This window comes from Hordeum vulgare, chromosome 1H (genome assembly GCF_904849725.1).
Source record: "Hordeum vulgare subsp. vulgare chromosome 1H, MorexV3_pseudomolecules_assembly, whole genome shotgun sequence".
Classification (NCBI taxonomy): Eukaryota; Viridiplantae; Streptophyta; class Magnoliopsida; order Poales; family Poaceae; genus Hordeum; species Hordeum vulgare.
This window is the reverse complement of record NC_058518.1, coordinates 481,248,086-481,262,315: the sequence shown is the minus strand read 5'-3', so window position 1 is coordinate 481,262,315 and position 14,230 is coordinate 481,248,086. Positions and strand designations below refer to the sequence as shown.

The 14,230-nt window shown below is 45.3% G+C and overlaps 1 non-coding gene across 1 annotated transcript; it reads left to right on the top strand.

Moving 5' to 3' along the window:
• The first annotated feature begins 7,858 nt into the window (after window positions 1–7,858).
• Window positions 7,859–7,951, top strand: TRNAM-CAU. Its single transcript is given in 2 exon segments — window positions 7,859–7,896; window positions 7,916–7,951. It is a non-coding gene; the product is annotated as a tRNA-Met (tRNA).
• The last annotated feature ends 6,279 nt before the right edge of the window (window positions 7,952–14,230 follow it).

Genomic DNA, 14,230 nt, shown 5'->3' with positions numbered 1-14,230 from the left:
CTGGAGTGGTGATTATACCGGATGGCACGAGCGAGCGGTTCAACCACATCAAGAAAATAGGTAAGACGAGAACTGCCATAACTTGTGCAAACGAGCTTCGAATTGAGCAAACTCAAGCTTGTTGGATTGAGGACAACAAGGGCTATCCAATGAAAATGCCAATGATAGAGATATGTGAGACCTCTATGAATGAAGAACCGACAAAACTCCAACATCAAAAACATCATAGAAGATGCACATGAACTCTGTTTTCGATGAACTCGAGCTTGTCATAAAGATGGCCATAAGCTCTAAAACTCACAAAGAGAAACACCAAACAAGAACAAATAAATATGATTCAAGGATGCAAATGGTTTGAGCTCTCAACGAATGATATAATCAAGCTAATCACTTGAGAGTCCCCTTTGACAGTACGACAATCTATCCTAATATAGAAAAACCTATCAAGGGAAAACCTATACCTTGCACATAGTCCACTTGAGCTAGATGATGATGATCTTGAGTTACTCAAGATGGACCACCTTTCTTGATTGTGTTGGCTTGATGAAGACCATTTTATTTCTCCCCATAATCACTATGGGTGAGTCACTCTTCAACATATCTTCACAAGTCCATTGCCACCACCATGGAAGCCAAGCTTCAAGCAAGATATCTTCGTGATGCTCCACTTGAACTTTCACACCACAATCTTGACAACGATCACCACTTGAATTCATCCTCCATGGTTTGTACGAGATCTTCTTCTTGATGCAATCCCATGGAAACCCACCTTGGTCGTCATATGGACTCCTTGAAACCAACAGATGGACTTCAAGAAGTGTCCATGGACAAATCCTACAAATATAACTTAAGGCAACCACTAGTCCATAGGGATTATCATCAATTACCAAAACCACATATGGATAAATATGCCCTAACAACATCCACATGGATATATCAATCTGAATCTTTCCTCAACACATGATGTTTACCACTATAGAATTAATAGGTTGGAAGAGGAATAAACTTTATTGACTCAAGCATAGAGTTAAACTCCTAAAAGTAAAAGATAGGCCCTTCGGAGAAGGAAGAAGAGTTTGTCATGCACTTTTAATTTGTTGAATGTGCGAACTCTAATGCAAAGGAACGTCGCTTTATATTGCCCCTTATGATAGCAAACTTTATTATGCACTTTGTCACTTTTATTTCTTTGCCATCACAAGATCGTACAAAGCTTATTTTCCTTTGCAATAAAATATCATACATATTTTGGACCAATTTTTATTGCTTGATTCACCGATGACAACTTACTCGGAGGATCTTTCCCAATCCATAGGTAGGTATTGTGAACTCTCATGGCAAGAAACTAGGTTTTAGGGTTATGGATGCGCATGTAGTATATCTACTTGGTGCAGAATTTTTGGGCTAGCAAAGGATCTAAGGCAAGCATCACATATTGAAGGATCCAAGACCATATAACTAATTTATGAATATAAACTATCATGATCATTATGTTATCTTCCATGTCCAACATCAACACTTGATCATTATATAATATTTGATGAAGGCTCACAATCATAAAAGATGTCCAGGATAGTGTATTTATGTGTGAGTCTCCTCTCTTCTATCATAATCTTACTTAGATTGCAAAAATTAGTAATACTATGTTTGTTTACTATCAACAATTTTTATCACGTATACCCTTTTTGTGTGAAGTCATTACTTCTCATGAGATGAGCATATGATCTCTATATTTCTTTTTATTGACATGCTATGACGATAGGTGCCCATGGGTAAACCATAAAAACTCAACTAATCTTTATTATATATCTCGCATACTCGATTACAAGGATAGATGGAGCTTAAAAAAAATCCTAAGGAAAGCAAATCTAAAATTTATTTCTCTAAATCACGAAATAACTAAGAATTGAACTAAGATAGATAGTAATGGTGATACGATACTAGGGCACCTCCCCCAAGCTTGGGACAAACCAATGGAGGTGCCCATACCCATGTACTCATGCATCCTCTTTAGGTGATGGTGGTGGTGTAGCAGCATTCTTCTTCTCCAACTTACGTTGGAGTATAAAATTCTCCTCTCTCAAGACATCGTTCTTTTGCTCAAGCTTCAATATATTTTTGCATAATGCCATATTTCTTTCCTACAGAAAACGTAATGGGATAAATTGATCCTTAGATTTATTTACCCTGTTTGGGAGGCTGGACTTCTTTAATTCCACATGCATATCTTCGGGCTGAGGTAGTGGACCTTCATCTTCATCTGAGTTGGCTTCCTTCGTTTCCTCCAAATCATTGTACTCCTCCACATTAGTGGACCAAAGTTAGGGATGGATATGTCCAAAGATCTTTGGGTATGAAAAATAGTGTGAGATAGCTCTCTCCATCCGAATCCTGGGATGCCATATTCTTAAGCCTGCTAGAAAACGGCTCAAAACAAGAACAAAGGAGAAACTCGCAATGCGGTGATTAAAACACAAAAGAGTATATAAAATGATTATTTCCAGGTAAGAATATGTGCTCGGGAGGAATTCGGAGTTAGGGAGTGATACATCTTCAACGTATCTATAATTTTTGATTGTTCCATGTTGTTATATTATCATTCTTAGATGTTTTACGATCATTTTATAGCAACTTTATATCCTTTCTTGGGACTAACCTATTGACATAGTGTCAAGTGCCAGTTTTTATTTTTTGCTTGTTTTTTCCTTCCTAGAAAATCAATATCAGATGAAGTCGAAATGCTACAAAACTTTTTGGATATTTGTTTTGGACCAGAAGGAAACGTGACAACCAAGGAAGCTCACTAGGGAAGGCTGAGGTGGCCCACTATGCACCAGGACACGCCCTGGGCCCCTGGTGTGCCCTGGTGGGTAGTGGGGGCCTCGGGCACCTCCTCCACTGCCTCTTAGAGCAAGTCTAGTAGAACCCTCAAAGCCTCAAACCCTTAAAGCAGTTTTAAGGGTTGAGAAGTGCCAGTTTCTGGCACTTTTAAGGGTTGAAAAATAGGGGCAAAGACTAGAACCCTCAAACCCAACCCTTAAACTGCTTTAAGGGTTGGATTTTAGGGTTCTAGTCTTTGCCTCAACCCCAACCTTTAAAACTGTCATTTCATATATCACACATTTCATCATATGACATATCACAAATTCAATCACATTTGACATAAAACAATAATCATTCTAGTTATTATTACACCACCGAATAAAACAATAATCATTCAAATTATTACAACAATGTTTGAGCAAATTACAACAATTGTTCAAATCAAATAGGACATAGAAAAGTAAAACAAAGATACATCATGGGCCAATGCGCCGCCCATCCAACTGCCAGTGGTGCTCTACTAGATCATCCCGGAGCCGACCATGAGTGGTTGCATCCTCAATCTCATGATGTGCTTGAAGAAAAGTGTGTATCCGGGAAGGGTTTCTTTCCGGTTGCACACGAGTACCAACATTGTCATAGAAACAAGGGAGGTTTAACCCCCTCTCATCCTCTAGGATCATGTTGTGTAGAATCACACAACATTTCATGATGTTCACCAAGGTTTTTTTGTCCCAAAACCGAGCTGGACCCCGAACTATGGCAAACCTTGCTTGCAAAACACCGAAAGCTCTCTCAATATCTTTACGGGCTGCCTCTTGTGCCTTGGTGAAATGAGCATGTTTTCTTGTTAAAGGCACCCCATTTTTCTCCTTGATGGACTTCACAAGAGTTTCCCATTCGGGATAGATGCCATCGGTGAGATAGTATCCCATTGAGTACTCATTGTTCATGATTTTGTAGTTGCAAGCTGGAGCATCCCCAGAAATTAATCTTTTGAACAAAGGAGATCTATTGAGGACATTGATATCATTGAGTGTTCCCGGCAACCCAAAGAATGCATGCCAAATCCATGTGTCCTCCGATGCTACGGCCTCAAGCACAATGGTAGCATCACGGCTTTTACCACAATACATTATGTGCCATGCCTTTGGGCAATTTTTCCACCTCCAATGCATGCAATCAAGACTACCAAGCATCCCCGGCCATCCCCTTTTTTCATTCATTTCCATTAATCTCTTTGTATCTTCCTCGTTTGGTGCCCGAAGATACTACTCTCCATACAACCGGATGACCAACTTGGCAAACCTACGGACGGACTCCATGGTTGTATCTAGCCCAATGCGAAGATACTCGTCGGTATAATCCGCGGGTATGCCATAAGCGAGTACCCGCATTGCCGCCGATATCTTATGATATGCACTAAACCCCATGATACCGGCGGCGGATCTACGACGTTTAAAGTAATAGGAGGCAGCCTCACAATCGGTGACAATCTTCACAAACAAACTACGACGCATTCGGTACCTTCTGCGAAAGAGACGAGGATGGTATGTAGGTACCTCTGCGAAGTAGTCTTGCATCAAATGCTCGTGTCCGAGAGCGCGGTTCCGGTAGATGGTGAGTCGCCCCATCTTCGACCCTCTCCTCTGATCCATAAGCTTCACGCGGTCTTCAAACGCTTGCACGTCGACGAGGAGGCTCATCATCTCGACGTCGTCGTCTTGCAACAACTCGTCAATGTCCGAATCGTCGGATGACGACCAATCCGATGAATCGGACAACGAGTCCATGTCGTCGTTGTTCACCTCCATCTACATACCGAGTGGCAACAATTGTGAGTGCCAATGAAGCAAAAATTTAAAACTGATTTTTTTTTAAAAACTCACCTTCGGCCCAGCCAGGGCACGAGCGGGCGATGGGCGTCGGGGCGGCAGGCGGGCGGGCGGCCGGCGGGTGTCGGGGCGGCAGGCGGGCGGGCGGGCGGCGGGCGGGCGGGGTGGGGCGCGTAGGGGCAGCGGGGCGGCGGAGGGGCAGTCGGGGCGGGGCGGCGGGTGGCCGGCATCGATGCGGAGGGCCAGACCGCGGAGGGGCGGCGTCGGTGGTCGGGGGGCGGGCGGGCAGCGGCGTCAGGGGCGTGAAGGGGGCGGCAGGCGGGGCGCGGAGGAGCAGCGGGCTGGCGCCGGCGGCGGCGGGATCGGGGAGGGATTGCAGGGCCGGATTAAAGAAGGGATGTCTGCACTCACACGGTCATTATCGCTTCCAGCTGCAGACAACGAGGACAAGGATTTTCATCTTGAATGCCAAGACAAACAAATTAAGACCAAAACATCAACACTGAGACAACCCCTTCAACAAGTTAATGACATTGGGTACCCTAGTTTTATGTGAACCTAATCAAAACTAGGAGAATAGTGCTCTGACCTCTGAGCGTTTAACAAATTATAGTGTAAATAATAAATATTGTCGGCCCTAAGTACATAAGATAACATGTTGACCAAAACACAAGGAGGAGTGAGTGTGCGGGGGGAAGACAAGAGGTCAAACTACCAATCAACACCAGACATATTTTAAGGTCCTGTGTTTTGCAACTAGGCTGGATATTAATATTGTATAAAACACACCAAGTATATTTGTGAGACTAAGCATTGTAGATCCCTCTAACCAAAATTCTATAAATACAACACACATAAACACATTATATACAATATACATGAAAGTGGCACTAATTAGTGCGTGAATGTAAGCGTCTACTATTGTGATGCTTTTTTGAAGAAAAAAGTGTATAATTATTCCCCCTTACATTGATTAAGACCATATTACCATAAAATCTTTCAAGTGTTCCACATATAATTTTGAAAAAATAATGCACTTTTCTTGTACTTAAACACCAATATATTCACAATGTTACGTATTGTAATTGTATATCAATGAACAGCTTTTAACAAAACATTGTAATTAACACTTTTATATGCATCGACACAATTATATGTAAAAGTTGTTAATTGAGAGAAAATAATAGCTAAGATTGTATGTTGAAAAATGCACCAAAAACATACTAGTTAAGGTTTAGTTGTAGAATAAAGTTGTAAACAGGTAAAGATTTTTGGTACAAATAAGTAGTTATTATTCTTGTGGTACAAATAAGTAGTTATTATTCTTGGTAAGATGCGCCGACAACACCATGGTAAGAGGTGTCGTGCACAATGACAAGGCATAAATAGGGAATAAAAATAAGGTATGTTCGGCCAGTCTTTCATTGTACAATTCTAGAAGATAACTTGACATTGATCTCGTTTCTTCTCGAGTTCACGATATGGAAGATGTAAACACTACAGAACAACAAGCAAACCATCAATTTAGGGGAAACTTGGATGACTCTCGAACGATTACGTAGAAAATACTAAAGATTATCTCTAATTCACATGCATGTAAACAACCCCCAATATGATACTCAACAGAAGCGCACAGATTTGGTTGTCGGGATCATTGCGATTTTTATTTACAAAATAAACTTATCTTTTATATGAGGCAACACCTCTTTATTTATAGTGCATGCAAGCAACATGTGAAACCCCAAGTTCCATAGCATTACTTTTTTTCTTGAATTTATTTGGATTTTTAATTGAATTTGAAATTTTCTTTTTCTAGAAAGGTCAGCTGGACTTTGTTTCAAATTCTTTTTGTTCCAACATTCCTAAGTTGACACAACCACTCTTAATCTTGTCAAAGCATCTTCGTTTCCATCTTAGCCCTCCATAATTTGTTCTTTCACTTCTAACATTGTTTTTTTTCTTTGAAAATGAATGCCTTTTTCACCTTGGTTGTGAAGGGAATTCCAATTATGTTTATTCGCAACCTCTTAAAAAACCGTAAATCCTTATACCCTTCTAGCCCCATCTTAAACCAGAAACTTGAGTGCCCATGTGCAAAATGTGAGCTCAAGCTTCAAACCTAGTTTTTGGCATCCTTTTACACTTAGAAAGGCAATGTGAATTGTATTGCTCTGATTGATCGGAAACCTGGCAAAGGTACTTAGCTCAGCGACTTTTGTATAGCTACGGAAACTCAGCTAGAACCAACTAGCCGTTTGATCTATGCACAATACAAACACTTACTCACACGAAAATTGTAGGTGACCTACCACTCATGTATGTGCGTAATCTCACCTGAAATATGTCTAGTGCACTGTTGGAGCTAGTGTGCATACGTGTGATAAGGTGTGAGAGGCTAGAAGCTACCAAAGTGGCATGTCCATGCCGGCAGCCGGCTAAAACCGTGCTCTGCCGTTCTGTCCGACGGGCGCGAGCATTATAGAGGCCCTCAGCACACGCCACCGCGCCAGGCCACCCTCATGCACCTCCACGGCGCCACTAGCGGATTTTCCCGCACTTTTTCTTTCTTCTCGCCGCCACCTGTCAACCGATGACCTAAGATATCTTCATCATGCTACATAAGCCCTCTTCAGCTACCAGCTTCGGGTTCTGGGTTCATGGTCTGGGAATTTCGGTTTTGGAGGGATGGGAGTGCTTTCAGATCCTCCGTCCTCGACGATGACAGTGGATCACGCTCTGAATTCTGAACGTCACCACCACATTCTTCTTCTGCCTCAGGAGATAATGAGATATCATGCACACATGGGTGAATGCTGAGTTGCCGACCATGTTATGGATTACTACTACTAGATGAAAACTGCTGGAGCGGCAGTCGTTGTGGGTTTGCACTTTGCTTCTTTTGTCAGTTAAGTTGTTACAAGCATGGGAGCTTAACTGAATGGAAACTGGCAGGATATTGCATCCCTTGAATTCTCTCCATGGAGCGTTAATTACACATGCAGTCACATACAAGTTGGTAGTAAAAGTGCCTGTGCCTTTCAAAATAGAGTTGGCAGTAAATTGAGGAACAAAAATATAGGCCTCAAAACTATCTGACAGCTTACATGATCGAAAAACATGAACCGTAAGGAGCAGTCTATGATTTGCAATGGTCTTCGTTATATAAGAACAATGATTGTTTCGCTCCAAAAACACCAATTGGGGTGGTGGCGCAGTTGGCTAGCGCGTAGGTCTCATAGCTATCTTTGACGTGAGTGATCCTGAGGTCGAGAGTTCGAGCCTCTCTCACCCCACATAAAAACAAACACCATGGTATTGATGAAAAGCTCCGTGACAACTTGGGTCGTCACGTATCCACCTAATTCATCAGGTGAACTGGGCATGTCTGAACCTTGGTCTTCAATTTTCATCTCCTACTGTTTGAATTCTTCTTTTTCATTTTCCTTCAGGGGCTTGTCATTCTTCTGATTTTCAGCACTAGCTAATGTTTAGGCTAAAGGATCCTTTATTGAGTTGGTGTTTGGCACATCCTTGAGAGATTATCAACTCAAATTGTATGCCTTTAGTGATTACCCTATCATGTGAATTTTTGGTTTTCAAACAACCAAACGAAAATAGTAATAACAAATAAAATAGTATAACTAGCTAATTATTACAGATCACGGATTTATCCACTTCGACGCGTGTGGTTAAGCTGTAAACATTTGTAAATTATAGTGAAATCAATTAACATACAGTCAAATCACTTAGAAAATTGTGTGGCAGTTGCTAAATACCCCACTTTCATGTCAGAACTGATGGGAGTCAGTCTAATCGGTGCATGCCCGCGACATGTGTTTTCGTTTGCACACATAAATTTCTGCTAGCACTACTATACATGTCGCATCTTATTTATTTTATATGTTGTCATCTATTTATCGAGATATAAAAGGAAAACCCTCAGCATCAACCGGTTGAAAAGCCATGCCGCGTCTGCCACCTTCTTTATGCAACACATGTCCTGTCGGTCCACACACATCTTTATCTTTTCCGTTTCCTCAAACAACTCTCCAACTGCATCTTCTTCCCGGCGAGTCTCCTGTTCCTCCCACATCTCTCCCATGTAGTAGATTGGCGCAGGCAGCCGGCCGTCACCACCGCTCATACCTGGTAGTCGGTCGCCCCGCCGCATAGTGTTGCCTACCTCTTCCTCCCTGTATCTAGATTGGGATCCCAAGTCGTCGTCGACTATCGTGCCCGAGATCCGTACGGCCTGATTGTGTCTTCAGCAGCACACGGCCTTTGCGTCACCGTTGTTGTCCTCGGGAGCTCTCCTTTGTGCTGCAAGGACCACGGCATGAAGGGGCGACCCGAGCTTTGAGCTTTGTCCATGGCCATGGCGACCGGCTGATTTCTTGCAACAAGGATCTTGTTGTGGTTTTCTGAAACAACAACGGTGTTGCAAACGACGATGCTCAACGACGACAATTTAGACATGGCTTTTGCAACATAACCTCTGTTGCAGAAAAAATCTGCAACAATACCTCATTTGCAAGAAAAAAGTTTAACAAGGCCTTCGTTGCAAAAGTTTTCTGCAACAAGACACGTGTTGTAAAGATTTGTGCAACGAGTCCTCTGTTATAAAAATTCTGCAACAACAACTTTGTTGCAGTGATGAAAGATGATGTTCTGTCGCACGATTGCAACAGCCAAAGCAGTTGTTTCTACAATTCTGCCGTTGTTTCAGGATTTAATGGTCACACATTTGCAACACGATCGTTGTTTCATGATTTAATAAGTGGGGAAGGGACAAGAGAGCGTGCCAAGAGATCGACCGGACAACTGCCCGCGCAAAGATTCAACGGCCATCGAGATGACAGACGTATAACGCAGGATCGGCTGATGGACGCGTAGCAGTTCCCGATATAAAATTCCAATCTTAGTTGTTACTTCAGATTGCCGTTTTGATTTATTTTTTTAATAACAAGGTGCATTCCTAATTATTTGTGTGTCCATGAGCTCACAAACAGACTTGGCTACGGTGCTCATGGGCCTTTGTGCATCTAACTACAGCATGGAATTCATCTTCTGTTTCTCTCCCAAGGATGTCGCAAATATTATCAATTTCTAGGGGTGCCTTTTCATTTGTTTTTCTTAGTGGCCAATGTTTCTGTAGCCACCCGCCGCGCGAAAAACCTGGGCAGTTAGAGCAACTTTAATGGAGCGACTCATTTTGTCCGCTCTCATCCGTTTGGGTCGGTGCGGACACAAAAGTCGACCCAACGAGCCAACCCAAACGGACGCGCGTCCGCCTGGCGACCCATTTTCAGCCCAATTTTGAACCGGATTTGCGTCGGCGCGGAAAAGAGACGGACGCGCGCGCCTACTCCTCTTCCCGGTCCCATTGGTCGGTGACATCTGCCACCATTTCCCCCAAAACCCTCCCACCGCGCGCTCTCCCGCCCCACGCCCGCCATGGACGACGACCTCGACCTCGACGCCGCCGCCTCCCTCGCCTTGTCTGACAAAGGCAAGCCTCGCGCCCCCGGAAGGCCGTCGCGCCGAAGCCGAAGAAGGTGCTGACGCCCGAACAACGGACAAAGGAGTCGGTCAAGAGGAAGGACCGGAGGCACGCGGCGGACGTGAGGGATGAAGCCATCGCGGCGGCCGCCGCGCATCAGGTCACCAACGTCCGCGTCGCGGCAACAATGAGGGAGGCTCTCTGCATGCTGGGGTCAAACCCTAGCCAACACGGCCTCGTCAACGCCGCCGTGGCCGCCGCGGTCAGCACCGGCTCATCCGCCTTCCCTCAGACAGTGCTGCCCGACTCTCCCGGCGCGTCGGCTTGCAACCCGGTGCCCGGCTTCCACGTCTACCCGCAGGCCTCCCGCCTATCGGGGGAGTGCTCGCCCGAGGTGAGCGTGGTCGCGCCTTCCATGCCCACGCCCGCGACCATCGACCTCAACGCCACACCGGTGGCCGCTGGCTCGTCAACCAAGTCGAGCCTTTGTTTGAGGACGAGCTCGCCAACCAAGCCGACAGGACGAAGCCGAAGCGCAAGATCAAGCGGACCAAGGCATACCCGGCGGCCCAAGCTTCTTTGCGAGTGTTGGAGAGACATTGGGCAAGACCCCAAGACGGGCGCCAAAAAAAAGCATTCAACCTTTTGGATTTGTGTTCACCGTGAGTTCCATGAACGCAAGAAGTTTCCGTCGTACCGAATAGTAAGCGCGCGCGGGTGGGTGTCCATTTCGAAGCGTTGGAGGGTGATCCAACAAGAGTGCAACAAGTTTTGTGCCACTCTTGAGAGCGTCAAGGCCCGTCCCGTGAGCATCATCGGCGTGCAAGACATGGTATGCTAGCAAGCCGCCCTCTTTTTGTGTCATCAAGTTTATGCTTGTGGGTGTTCCTTTGCATATCATTTTGCCAATATGCTTGCATGAAATACATTTGTAGGCATTTCAAGCTTTGGAGGCATTCAAGGTCCAACACAATGGCAAGTGCTTCAACCTCTCCCATTGCTTTAGGGTGATCAAAGATGAGGAGAAGTTCAAGGCGCAATATGCCGCCCTCAAGTCGCGTGGTGGGAAGCAAGTCGTGGAGGAGGTTGGGGACGGCGATAAGGCTCGGTCGCGGGGGAAGACCAACTCCAAGGAGGACAAGAGGGATGCGGCACCGATCGCCTTGATCGCAATCGTGGAGGGCATGATCACCAAGAAGGACTCAAGGGAGGAGAAGCGCCGACAAGAAAGAGAAGAGCAAATGAACGCCTTCTAGGAGATCCAAAGGAGGAGGCTTGACATGGAGGTGGAGAAACAAGTACGGATGCTTCAGATGGAGGCAGAGAAGCAAGCCAAGATGCTAGAGATCAAGGCCGCCAACGCCAAGACCAAGGTCAAAGAAGTGGCTCTCGCGAGCATGATGACCGGAGTGGAGATCATGAAGGTGGATCGCAACACCGTGTCGCCAAGGAAGAGGTCGTGGTTTAAGAAGATGCAGGCCGACATGCTCAAGTTCGACGAGGAGTGATCTATGGCGGCGAGCGCCATCTTTTTTGGATGTCGGCACGTGTGCTGGCAGGACCACGGGGGTCGCGATGGCTGATGGGGAACGTCGCATGGGAAACAAAAAATTTCCTACGCGCACGAAGACCTATCATGGTGATGTCCATCTACGAGAGGGGATGTGTGATCTACGTACCCTTGTAGACCGTACAACAGAAGCGTTAGTGAACGCGGTTGATGTAGTGGAACGTCCTCACGTCCCTCGATCCGCCCCGCGAACCGTCCCGCTATCAGTCCCGCGATCTAGTGCCGAACGGACGGCACCTCCGCGTTCAGCACACGTACAGCTCGACGATGATCTCGGCCTTCTTGATCCAGCAAGAGAGACGGAGAGGTAGAAGAGTTCTCCGGCAGCGTGACGGCGCTCCGGAGGTTGGTGATGATCTTGTCTCAGCAGGGCTCCGCCCGAGCTCCGCAGAAACGCGATCTAGAGGTAAAACCGTGGAGATATGTGGTCGGGCTGCCGTGGCAAAAGTTGTCTCAAATCAGCCCTAATACCTTAGTATATATAGGAGGGAGGGGGAGGGAAGAGGCAGCCTCAAACCCTCAAGGTTTGGCTGAAATTGGAGGTGGAGGAGTCCTACTCCAATCCTACCTGGAGTAGGATTCCACCTTCCCACTTAGAAACTCTTTCCACCTTGTGTTTTTTCCTTCTCAAACCTTATGGGCCTTAGTGGGAACTTATTCCAGCCCACTAGGGGCTGGTTTATCTCTTCCCATAGCCCATGAGACCCCTTGGGGCGTGACACCCCTTCCGATGGTCCCCGGCACCCCTCCCGGCACTCCCGGTACACTATCGATGAGCCCGAAACTTTTCCGGTGACCAAAACAGGACTTCCTATATATCAATCTTTACCTCCGGACCATTCCGGAGCTTCTCGTGACGTTCTGGATCTCATCCGGGACTCCGAACAACATTCGGTAACCAACCATATAACTCAAATACACATAAAACAACGTCGAAACTTAAGTGTGCAGACCCTGCGGGTTCGAGAACTATGTAGACATGACCCGAGTGACTCCTCGGTCAATATCCAATAGCGGGACCTGGATGCCCATATTGGATCCTACATATTCTACGAAGATCTTATCGTTTGAACCTCAGTGCCAAGGATTCATATAATCCCGTATGTCATTCCCTTTGTCCTTCGGTATGTTACTTGCCCGAGATTCGATCGTCAGTATCCGCATACCTATTTCAATCTCGTTTACCGGCAAGTCTCTTTACTCGTTCCGTAATACAAGACCCCGCAACTTACACTAAGTCACATTGCTTGCAAGGCTTGTGTGTGATGTTGTATTACCGAGTGGGCCCCGAGATACCTCTCCGTCATACGGAGTGACAAATCCCAGTATTGATCCATACTAACTCAACGAGCACCTTCGGAGATACCTGTAGAGCATCTTTATAGTCACCCAGTTACGTTGCGACGTTTGATACACACAAAGTATTCCTCCGGTGTTAGTGAGTTATATGATCTCATGGTCATAGGAACAAATACTTGACACGCTGAAAACAGTAGCAATAAAATGACACGATCAACATGTACGTCTATTAGTTTGGGTCTAGTCCATCACATGATTCTCCTAATGATGTGATCTCGTTATCAAGTGACAACACTTGCCTATGGTCAGGAAACCTTGACCATCTTTGATCAACGAGCTAGTCAACTAGAGGCTTACTAGGGACAGTGTTTTTGTCTATGTATCCACACATGCACTGTGTTTCCAATCAATACAATTATAGCATGGATAATAAACGATTATCATGAACAAAGAAATATAATAATAACTAATTATTATTGTCTCTAGGGCATATTTCCAATAATGGCGTGATCGAACTCAAGTCCCACCCTTTTTGTGTGTTGGCATGTGTGTCGGCCGGCTGACGAGTGCGCCAGCATGAACTGTGGTGTTATTTTTTTGAAGCCGGCATTGTATGCCGGCGCTGGCATAAGACATGGCCGCTGGCATGATGGGCCGCGGACCTTTTTTTAGATGTTGATTGCGGACATGAAATGGATCGACGTGTTGGGCGCACTGCCGACCGAAATCTAAAACAGGGCGGACGCCGGACGGGCGGCCGACCCAAACGGACAAAAAGCGGACAAATTCGCCGTCCGTTTGGGTCGACCCGTTGGAGTTGCTCTCAAAGATAGTTGAGTAAAATACAAGCTAAATGAAAATAATATGCAGATCATCAAATTACAAAGAAGAAACAAGGGACAAATGTACAGTGTGTGTGGCCACAGGCAGCAACATACCTGCTTTTTCAAAAGAGTAGAACATAGCTCCGGAGAGCAAGGCATGTGGTTCCATTCAAAGGTTTCACTATCAAAGACTTCTGGAACCACAGCTTTGCACTGTAATTCAAATAGATAGCAGATCATCAAAATAAGATCCATGGAGGAAAAACAGCACTGTAGTCCCGATTTTATAGCATAGTTAATACAGTAGATGTTTAATTGTTTTGCAAAGTAGAAGTATCCGCCATGTTGACACCGTGCCATTCTCAGAAGGTGAAGCATA